At 47.3% G+C, this 12,029-nt stretch overlaps 1 long non-coding RNA gene across 1 annotated transcript in view; it reads left to right on the forward strand.

The window, feature by feature from the left end:
- The window catches only part of LOC123490701, a 7,766-nt gene extending 2,002 nt beyond the window's left edge, over nt 1-5,764 (forward strand). Inside the window, exons 2-3 of the long non-coding RNA XR_006661016.1 lie at nt 4,642-4,799; nt 5,740-5,764. This is a non-coding gene — a long non-coding RNA (uncharacterized LOC123490701). The remainder of the gene's footprint in view (nt 1-4,641; nt 4,800-5,739) is intronic.
- Nucleotides 5,765-12,029: the final 6,265 nt, after the last annotated feature.

Below are 12,029 nucleotides of genomic sequence, written 5' to 3' on the forward strand. Positions count from 1 at the left end.
GAGAGAGAATAACATAGAGAGAGAGAGAGAGAGAGAGAGAGAGAGAATAACATAAAGAGAGAGAGAGAGAGAATAACATAAAGAGAGAGAGAGAGAGAGAGAATAACATAAAGAGAGAGAGAGAGAGAATAACATAAAGAGAGAGAGAGAGAATAACATAAAGAGAGAGAGAGAATAACATAAAAGAGAGAGAGAGAGAGAGAGAGAATAACATAAAGAGAGAGAGAGAATAACATAAAGAGAGAGAGAGAATAACATAAAGAGAGAGAGAGAGAGAGAGAGAGAGAATAACATAAAGAGAGAGAGAGAGAATAACATAAAGAGAGTGAGAGAATAACATAAAGAGAGAGAGAGAGAGAATAACATAAAGAGAGAGAGAGAGAGAATAACATAAAGAGAGAGAGAGAGAGAATAACATAAAGAGAGAGAGAGAATAACATAGAGAGAGAGAGAGAGAGAGAGAATAACATAAAGAGAGAGAGAGAGAATAACATAAAGAGAGAGAGAGAATAACATAAAGAGAGAGAGAGAGAATAACATAAAGAGAGAGAGAGAGAGAATAACATAAAGAGAGAGAGAGAGAATAACATAAAGAGAGAGAGAGAATAACATAAAGAGAGAGAGAGAATAACATAAAGAGAGAGAGAGAGAGAGAATAACATAAAGAGAGAGAGAGAGAGAATAACATAAAGAGAGAGAGAGAGAAAGCTTTGACTATATGCAGGCTCTGTGAGACTCTGTGAGCATAGCCTTGCTATTGAGAAAGGCCGCCGTAGGCAGACCTGGTGCACAAGCTATGTGCACACTGCCCACAGAATGAGGTGGAAACTGAGCTGCACTTCCTAACTTCCTGCCAAATGTATGACCATATTAGAGACACATATTTTCCTCAGATTACACAGACCGACAAAGAATTTGAAAACAAACCCAATTTTGATAAACTCCCTTATCTACTGGGTGAAATACCACATTGTGCCATCACAGCAGCAAGATTTGTGACCTGTTGCCACAAGAAAAGGTCAACCAGTGAAGAACAAACACCATTGTAAATACAACCCATATTTATGTTTATTTATTTTCCCATTTGTACTTTAACTATTTGCACATTGTTACAACACTGTATATAGACATAATATGACATTTGAAATGTCTTTATTGTTTTGGAACTTCTGTTAATATTTATTGTTTATTTCACTTTTGTTTACTATCTACTTCACTTGCTTTGGCAATGTTAACATACGTTTCCCATGCCAATACAGCCCTTAAATTGAAATTGAGAGATAGAGAGAGAGAGAGATATTGTAGGCATCCTAGCACAACATGGTTGTTCTACATCACCCAGACAATGGTACAGATCAGTGGTAAATCACATGAACTGATAGGCCTACTTAGTGAAGTGGTAGTAATGGCATCCCTTCCCCTCTTTCTTCCATACCTCCCTCCCTCCTTATATCTCTACTTCCATACCTCCCTCCCTCCTTATATATCTACTTCCATACCTCCCTCCCTCCTTATATCTCTACTTCCATACCTCCCTCCTCCTTATATCTCTACTTCCATACCTCCCCTCCCTCCTTATATCTCTACTTCCATACCTCCCTCCCTCCTTATATATCTACTTCCATACCTCCCTCCCTCCTTATATCTCTACTTCCATACCTCCCTCCCTCCTTATATCTCTACTTCCATACCTCCCTCCCTCCTTATATCTCTACTTCCATACCTCCCTCCCTCCTTATATCTCTACTTCCCATACCTCCCTCCCTCCTTATATCTCTACTTCCATACCTCCCTCCCTCCTTATATCTCTACTTCCATACCTCCCTCCCTCCTTATATCTCTACTTCCATACCTCCCTCCTCCTTATATCTCTACTTCCATACCTCCCTCCCTCCTTATATCTCTACTTCCATACCTCCCTCCTCCTTATATCTACTTCCATACCTCCCTCCCTCCCTCCTTATATCTCTACTTCCATACCTCCTTATATCTCTACTTCCATACCTCCCTCCCTCCTTATATCTCTACTTCCATACCTCCCTCCCTCCCTCCTTATATCTCTACTTCCATACCTCCTTATATCTCTACTTCCATACCTCCCTCCCTCCTTATATCTCTACTTCCTTACCTCCCTCCCTCCTTATATCTCTACTTCCATACCTCCCTCCTCCTTATATCTCTACTTCCATACCTCCCTCCCTCCTTATATCTCTACTTCCTTACCTCCCTCCCCTCCTTATATCTCTACTTCCATACCTCCCTCCCTCCTTATATATCTACTTCCATACCTCCCTCCCTCCTTATATCTCTACTTCCATACCTCCCTTATATCTCTACTTCCATACCTCCCTCCCTCCTTATATCTCTACTTCCATACCTCCCTCCCTCCTTATATCTCTACTTCCATACCCCTTTATATATCTACTTCCATACCTCCCTCCCTCCTTATATCTCTACTTCCATACCTCCCTCCCTCCTTATATCTCTACTTCCATACCTCCTCCCTCCTTATATCTCTACTTCCATACCTCCCTCCCTCCTTATATCTCTACTTCCATACCTCCCTCCCCTCCTTATATCTCTACTTCCTTACCTCCTCCCTCCTTATATCTCTACTTCCATACCTCCTCCCTCCTTATATCTCTACTTCCATACCTCCTCCCTCCTTATATCTCTACTTCCATACCTCCTCCCTCCTTATATCTCTACTTCCTTACCTCCCTCCCTCCTTATATCTCTACTTCCTTACCTCCCTCCCTCCTTATATCTCTACTTCCATACCTCCCTCCCTCCTTATATCTCTACTTCCATACCTCCCTCCCTCCTTATATCTCTACTTCCTTACCTCCCTCCCTCCTTATATCTCTACTTCCATACCTCCCTCCCTCCTTATATATCTACTTCCATACCTCCCTCCCTCCCTCCTTATATCTCTACTTCCATACCTCCTTATATCTCTACTTCCATACCTCCCTCCCTCCTTATATCTCTACTTCCATACCCTCCCTCCTCCCTCCTTCTTATATCTCTACTTCCATACCTCCTTATATATCTACTTCCATACCTCCCTCCCTCCTTATATCTCTACTTCCATACCTCCCTCCCTCCTTATATCTCTACTTCCATACCTCCCTCCCTCCTTATATCTCTACTTCCATACCTCCCTCCCTCCTTATATCTCTACTTCCATACCTCCCTCCCTCCTTATATATCTACTTCCATACCTCCCTCCCTCCCTCCTTATATCTCTACTTCCATACCTCCTCCTCCTTATATATCTACTTCCATACCTCCCTCCCTCCTCCCCTCCTTATATCTCTACTTCCATACTTCCCTCCCTCCTTATATCTCTACTTCCATACCTCCCTCCCTCCTTATATCTCTACTTCCTTACCTCCCTCCCTCCTTATATATCTACTTCCATACCTCCCTCCCTCCCTCCTTATATCTCTACTTCCTTACCTCCCTCCCTCCTTATATCTCTACTTCCTTACCTCCCTCCCTCCTTATATCTCTACTTCCTTACCTCCTCCCTCCTTATATCTCTACTTCCATACCTCCCTCCCTCCTTATATCTCTACTTCCATACCTCCCTCCCTCCTATATCTCTACTTCCATACCTCCCTCCCTCCTTATATCTCTACTTCCTTACTCCCTCCTTATATCTCTACTTCCATACCTCCCTCCCTCCTTATATCTCTACTTCCATACCTCCTCCTCCTTATATCTCTACTTCCATACCTCCCTCCCTCCTTATATCTCTACTTCCTTACCTCCCTCCCTCCTTATATCTCTACTTCCTACCTCCCTCCCTCCTTATATCTCTACTTCCTTACCTCCCTCCCTCCTTATATCTCTACTTCCATACCTCCCTCCCTCCTTATATCTCTACTTCCATACCTCCCTCCCTCCTTATATCTCTACTTCCATACCTCCCTCCCTCCTTATATCTCTACTTCCATACCTCCCTCCCCTCCTTATATCTCTACTTCCTTACCTCCCTCCCTCCTTATATATCTACTTCCATACCTCCCTCCCTCCCTCCTTATATCTCTACTTCCTTACCTCCCTCCCTCCTTATATATCTACTTCCATACCTCCCTCCCTCCCTCCCTCCTTATATCTCTACTTCCATACTTCCCTCCCTCCTTATATCTCTACTTCCATACCTCCTCCTCCTTATATCTCTACTTCCTTACCTCCCTCCCTCCTTATATCTACTTCCATACCTCCCTCCCTCCTCCTTATATCTCTACTTCTTACCTCCCTCCCTCTCCTTATATCTCTACTTCCTTACCTCCCTCCTCCTTATATCTCTACTTCCTTACCTCCCTCCCTCCTTATATCTCTACTTCCATACCTCCCTCCCTCCTTATATCTCTACTTCCATACCTCCCTCCTCCTTATATCTCTACTTCCATACCTCCCTCCCTCCTTATATCTCTACTCTTACCTCCCTCCCTCCTTATATCTCTACTTCCTTACCTCCCTCCCTCCTTATATCTCTACTTCCATACCTCCCTCCCTCCTTATATCTCTACTTCCATACCTCCCTCCCTCCTTATATCTCTACTTCCATACTTCCCTCCCTCCTTATATCTCTACTTCCATACCTCCCTCTGTCATTGTTCTTCATCTCAGGTGCTCCTGGTAACAGAAAGATAGTGATCTTTGTGGATGATCTGAACATGCCTAAGTTGGACACCTACGGCTCACAGCCCCCCATCGAACTGCTCAGACAGTTCCAGGACTTCCACGGCTTCTACGACCGAGAGAAGTTCTTCTGGAAGGAGATCCAGGTACACACACACACACACACACACAGTCTTGTTTAATATGTAGACAGAGTCTAGTCTCACCTTGTCTGGCCTTGAGGATATTAGGTAAAACATTCTGCTGCAGTCGTTTTTTTAAGTCTGAGAAAAATAAGTGACTTTTTGTTCACGGTCAGTGAATACATTCACTTGTTTAGTATTCAGACAGAGGGTTGGTCTGAGGTCCGTAATGTATATGTAAGATTGCAGGCCCAGGTCCAGGAGCTGATAGGGTACATTATTCTACTACAGTACAATGTGTGTTATAGTCTCTCTGTTACTGTTGCGAATGGTCAGCAAACGGTAATTACTTTCCGATAGCACCCAGAACATTAAAAGGTGCAATTTGTACGTATTAGGGACTAATTCATCTGTGGGGGTGGCTGTGTGGGTGGCTGTGTGGGTGGATGTGTGGGTGTGGGTGGATGTGTGTGGGTGTGCACAAGTGAATAATTCAGAGAATCAGTTATTCTGTTTGTTGAGTTATGAATGTGTACTGGGTGTAAATGTGTTTCCACCACGTGACAGACAGACGACAGACAACCATGTCAAGACAGCCACGAGAGAGTAGTCACACAAGGTCATATGCAAACACACACACACACACACACACACAGGGAAACACACACACAGGGAAACACACACACACACAGGGAATACAGAACCAAGGGCATGTCAATATTTTCTAATCCAAACAGGGTTTCACTCTGAAGTTTAACTCAGCTAAAAATGCTGACCCGGTTGGATGTGCTTCAAACTGAAAGTCAAATGTAATATTGATGGAAAACTAAAATGATGGAAAATATGAGAGCTGAAATACATATGAAAATGTGGTTGTAGGAATTTCTGTGCCAAATCTTCCCTTTCGAACCCCACTCTCCTCCTTTCCTCCACATCTTCTCTCTCGTTCTCTTTCTCTCTGCAGGACATGACGATCGCGGCGGCCTGCGCCTCCGCCAGGAGGGGGGCGTAACCGGTCACCCCTCGTTTCATCCGCCACTTCAGCATGCTGTGTCTGCCCACCCCTCCGAACACAGCCTCAAACAGATCTTCAATGTGGGTAACCCCGACCTCCAACCTCTGACATCTAAACCCTGGCCTAAGAGCACAGTCTCAAACAGATCTTCATGGTCAAGAATGAACCTCCAACCTCTCAGTTCCTAACCCTAATATGACCTTTAATCCCAGTAGCTAAACATATCTTGAAGTTCCTACTCTCGCACACTCCCCTTCTCCAAACCTTCAACTCTCCTCATGACCTCCCTCACAGCCCCCTTAACAAGCTGTGGTAGTTTAATTACAGATCATCTCTCCTCACGACCTCCCTCACAGCCCCCTTAACAAGCTGTGGTAGTTTAATTACAGATCATCTCTCCTCATGGCCTCCCTCACAGCCCCCTTAACAAGCTGTGGTAGTTTAATTACAGATCATCTCTCCTCATGACCTCCCTCACAGCCCCTTAACAAGCTGTGGTAGTTTAATTGCAGATCAACTCTCCTCATGACCTCTCCCTCACAGCCCCTTAACAAGCTGTCGTAGTTTAATTACAGATCATCTCTCCTCATGACCTCTCCCTCACAGCCCCTTAACAAGCTGTGGTAGTGTAATTACAGATCAACTCTCCTCATGACCTCTCCCCTCAGCCCCTTAACAAGCTGTAGTAGTTTAATTACAGATCATCTCTCCTCATGACCTCTCGCCACAGCCCCTTAACAAGCTGTAGTAGTTTAATTACAGATCATCTCTCCTCATGACCTCTCCCTCACAGCCCCTTAACAAGCTGTGGTAGTTTAATTACAGATCATCTCTCCTCATGACCTCTCCCTCACAGCCCCTTAACAAGCTGTGGTAGTTTAATTACAGATCATCTCTCCTCATGACCTCTCCCTCACAGCCCCTTAACAAGCTGTGGTAGTTTAATTACAGATCATCTCTCCTCATGACCTCTCCCTCACAGCCCCTTAACAAGCTGTCGTAGTTTAATTGCAGATCAACTATCCCATAACACTTGCTTTTCTATCCTCTTTGGGACCTAAAATTTATTTCCATTCAAAATCCTATTTTCTCTAACGCTTAACCCTAAACCTAACCACTGACCCCTTACCCTTATCCTAACCCTAAACCCTAACCCCTAACCCCTTACCCTTATCCTAACCCTAAACCTAACCCACTAACCCCTTACCCTTATCCTAACCCCTAAACCTAGTCCTAACCCTAATTGTAACCCTAAACCTAACCCCTAAGCCAAAATAGCCTTTGTCGTCATGGGGACATGGGAAATGTCCCCACCAGGGAGAACTTGCTTTGTTTTACTGTCCTTGTGGGGACTTTTGGGGGATTCAGGACCACACACACACACACACACATTAACGTGTGTGTTGAAACTGTCTCTCCCCCTCCAGGCGATCCTCAGTGGTTTCTCAGTGAGTTCCCCAGGCGGTGAGGTCTTCAGCAGGCAGCATCGTAGACGCAGCAGTGGAGATCTACCACCGCATGTCTGTAGACCTCCTGCCTAACCAGCCAAGTCCCACTACGTCTTCAACCTCAGGGACCTTTCCAAGTGTGTCCAGGGTGAGATGACACACACACACACACACACACACACACACACACACACTTGGGAGAAAGTTTGTCTTTGCTTATTCACTTGTAAATGTATTAAAGTAGCTCATGGACTTAGATGTCTTTCTTGTAGCCTGAAGTCCGACAGAGAGAGTAACACTTCTCTACCCAGTGGCCTCACAACCATCATCAGAGCAGAGAGGCCCTGAGCTAAAGTGACTACTGCTCCCTGACCGCCGCTAGGGAGTCACCATGCAGAACACACACACACACACACATACCAGCATTAATACTTACCCAACGCGAATAAGGCCAACCCAGCCCCCATACTTACTGAGGGCGAGCGAGGTCACATTAATGCCCTCGGCTTTCTAACAACACTAACATGGATCCTCTGGTGTGTCAGACCCATCCCTAGCATTGTATTAGCATAACATTTATAAAAACAGGGATTTGTCAACAACATATATTAGAGTTGTGACATGCGTTTTTTTATTAATGTGCTAAGGTTCCAGGGTGAGAACCACTGTTGGATAATGCTTTTTATTCTCTGGTCAGTAAATAAAAAATAAAAATCCATCTACCTCCTTACCTCTCTCCTCCCTCCCTCCTCCCTCCCTCCCTCCCTCCTCCCTCCCTCCCTCCATCCCTCCTTCCCTCCCTCTCTCTGTCTCTGCTCCAGGTATGTTGCAGTGTGAGCCAGGAACAGTGAGGGATCAGACAGATATTCCGTCTGTTCTGTCACGAGTGTCAGAGAGTGTTCCACGACCGCCTCATCAACAACGAAGACAAAACTTACTTCAACACCATCGTCTCTGAGATGGCCAGTAAGAACATAACACAGAGTTTAATAGAACCTAGACGGCCAGTAAGAACATAACACAGAGTTTAATAGAACCTAGACGGCCAGTAAGAACATAACACAGAGTTTAATAGAACCTAGACGGCCAGTAAGAAACATAACACAGAGTTTAATAGAACCTAGACGGCAAGTAAGAACATAACACAGAGTAATAGAACTAGACGGCCAGTAAGAACACAACACAGAGTTTAATAGAACCTAGACGGCCAGTAAGAACATAACACAGAGGTTTAATAGAACCTAGACGGCTAGTTTTGCGTTTTGTCTCTCACTAAGCAGTGTTTTGACACATTAAGTTTGAAAGCCATTTCAATTTCCTTGTCTAAAATGTCACACAATTGTTGAGCAATGAATAGCAACTCTTTAAATATATTTCCGTTCTTCTTTCTCTTTCAGGCAAATATTTTGGCTTCAATTTTGAACCCAATTACTTTGTGACCAAACCCATCATATTTGGAGATTTCATCAAGGTAAAATGCATTATAAGCTTATAAATCCAATCAATTTCCCAGGTGCTCAAAGCGCCTAACATTTACGCGGATCCATCTACCTATCTCGCAATCCTCTCCCTCCCTCCCCATTCCTCCCTCCTCCCCATTCCTCCCTCCCTCCCTCCCTCCCCCATTCCTCCCTCCTCCCTCCCTCCCCATTCCTCCCTCCCTCCCTCCCTCCCTCCCTCCTCCCTCCCTCTCCTCCCTCCTCCCCATTCTTCCCTCCCCTCCCTCCCCCATTCTCCCCCCCTCCCTCCCTCCCTCCCTCCTCCCTCCCTCCCTCCCTCCCTCCCTCCCTCCCTCCCTCCTCTCTCCCCATTCCTCCCTCCCAATCTTCCTTCCCATTCCTCCCTCCCCTCCCTCCCCCTCCCAACCCTCCCTCCCTCCCAACCTTCCCTCCCCACCCTCCTTCCCCTCCCAACCTTCCCTCCCTCCCAACCTTCCCTCCCCACCTCCCTCCCTCCCCACCCCCCTCCCTCCCAACCTTCCCTCCCCATTCCTCCCTCTCCCCCAACCTTCCCTCCCCATTCCTCCCCCTCCTCCCTCCCCATTCCTCCCTACCTCCCCCTCCCCATTCTTCCTACCCCCCCTTCTCCCCATTCCTCCCTACCTCCCTCCCCATTCCTCCCTCCATCCCTCCCTCCCCCATTCCTCCTCCATCCTCCTCCCCATTCCTCCCCCTCCATCCCTCCCTCCCCATTCTTCCCTCTCCTCTCCTCTCTCCCCTCTCCTCTCCTCTCCTCTCCCTCTCCTCTCCTCTCCCTCTCCTCTCCCTCTCCTCTCCTCTCCTCCTCTCCCTCTCCTCTCCCTCTCCTCTCCTCTCCTCCCTCTCCCTCCTCTCTCCTCTCCTCTCCTCTCTCTCCTCTAGGTGGGAGCAGAGAAGGCAGATCGTCTGTAAGGAGGACCCAACAGACCCAGATAAGATCAGGGCTGTACTCCAGGACTACCTGGATGACTACAACATGACCTTCTCCAAGGAGACCAAGCTAGTCTTCTTCCAGGACGCTGTAGAACATGTCTCCAGGTGATTGTACAGTCTGAAATGGAACCCTATTCCTATATAGTGAACTGATTAGCATCCTTAATGACACCCCTATTCCTATATAGTGAACTGATTAGCATCCTTAATGACACCCTATTCCCTATATAGTGAACTGATTAGCATCCTTAATGACACCCTATTCCCTATATAGTGAACTGATTAGCATCCCCCACGACACCTATTCCCTATATAGTGAACTGATTAGCATCCTTAATGACACCCTATTCCCTATATAGTGAACTGATTAGCATCCTTAATGACACCTGTGATGTCACGAGAGGCTGTGTCCTGGAGGGACGTTACATCCCCCTGAGGTGGCTGCAAACCCAGACAGCTATGGCTCCATCTGCTGGTATGGTCGGGAACTCCACCCCTCTATGGCCAATCTTCCCACGCAGCTGAAACAAATGAGGAGCTGATGAGCTGAAGGTTGGGGAAGGGAAGAGACACAGTCTCCAACCTGGGCTCTCTGGAGAACAAGAGTGCTGCACGTCCACTTCCATGAGGAATATAAGGAGTTGGAGAGTACTTACCTTTGGAAATACTCACCTTTGGATATGCACCTGTGGAAATACGTGAGAGCACATTTGGAAAGGACTTTTTTGCTGGGTTGGCCACTAGCTGCAACGTGGACTACAGTAAGGCTGGGGAAAAGTTATCTGAGCGAGTGGGAGAATTATGATTTGGATGTGGAAGAGACATCCCTGAACTGTTAACCCTTAAAGAGCCACAAGAGAACAGAATTTTGTTATATTTTCGTTAATTTCCCAAGACCTATAATAAAATCCTTGTTTGTTTGAACCTTGTCTCCTTGCACTACTTGAGCAATCCCGCTGAAAGATGTGCAGCCTCTCGTGACGTCTGCGATGGTGGAGAATACGGGCACGCTCAAGCGTTAATAGTGCATGTCAGAGGAGGATACCGAAGGTTTGATCACCCAGTTTTTCAAGTTGGCCGTAGGCTCCCCGACCGACTGAAATGGAGGACATATTGAAAGCCCTTGTTGCTGGCCAGCAAGCCCAGATGCAAGCAAACGTGGCTCTCTTGGAGGAGCAAAAGAAAGCCAACCTTCTGAAGGGCAGAGGAATTGCAGTTGCAGAGACAGAGGGTGGTCCAAAATACCCGCCCAATAAAGGCAAGTGACTTCTATATCTAAGATGGGAGCTACCGATGACATTGAGGCATACCTGCATGCATTTGAGGCCACGGCCACTAGGGAAGCCTGGCCCAAGCAACAGTGGGTTGGTCTGTTAGCCCCCTTTTCTAACCGGGAATCGCTGAATGCTGTCCGGGACCTGGGCCCTGACCAGGTTACTGACTATGATGCCCTGAAGTCTGAGATCCTCAGCAGATATGGACTCACAAAGTTTGGTATGGCCCAGCGCTTTCACAGCTGGACCTTCCAACCAGACCAACCTCCCTCGGGGCGCAGATGCATGAACTTGTCCGGATCGCAAGGAAATGGCTGGATCCGCAGGAGGAATACAGCAGCGGCGGTGGTGGAGGCCGTTGTGGTGGATCGTTACCTACGCGCCCTGCCTTATGAGGCAAAACGGTTCATCAGTCAACAGGCCTTGACCACGCCTGATCTGACCGTGGAAGCTGTGGAAAAGTACCAGGCCACAGCGGAGATGCTGAATGCTTCGAAAAGACCCCAGGAGTGCGGCCCCACCACAAATGGGAAGAACCCGTCCAAAGGACCCCAAGGTCTCGAACCCAGCCACCGCCAGGACTTATCCCGGCTCCAGGGGGAGCCAGAAACCAGGCGGGTCCAAGAAGAGTACACCAGGAGGGGGGAAACTCGACAGTGTTACCGGTGTGGGGAGATGGGACATATCTCCCTGGCAGTGTGGGAAACCAGCCGATGAACCTATGCCCACTGCGGAGTCCTCCAGCTCAGCACCCACACACCGTTTTGCCTCGCTCTTGGGAGTCGTAGATCGGCGGCCCAGATCGACCCCCACCTGCCCGGTAACTGTGAATCACCATGATGTGGAGGCCTTACTGGATTCTGGTAGCCGGGCCACCCTGGTGCGTAAGGGATTTGGTGGGCCCAACGTGTCTGAACCCGGGAAGGTCCTCCCAGTTTCCTGTGTCCATGGGGACACCAGAGAATACCCCATTACTGAACTTACAATGACCAGCTACACGGGAACCATACACACGACGGCGGGGTGGTTGATTCCCTCCCCGTCCCTGTCCTAATTGGACGAGACTGCCCAGCCTTTTACCCACTCTGGAGAGAGTCTCAGGAGAG

The sequence above is a fragment of the Coregonus clupeaformis genome, unplaced genomic scaffold, assembly GCF_020615455.1.
Source record: "Coregonus clupeaformis isolate EN_2021a unplaced genomic scaffold, ASM2061545v1 scaf4450, whole genome shotgun sequence".
NCBI lineage: Eukaryota > Metazoa > Chordata > Actinopteri > Salmoniformes > Salmonidae > Coregonus > Coregonus clupeaformis.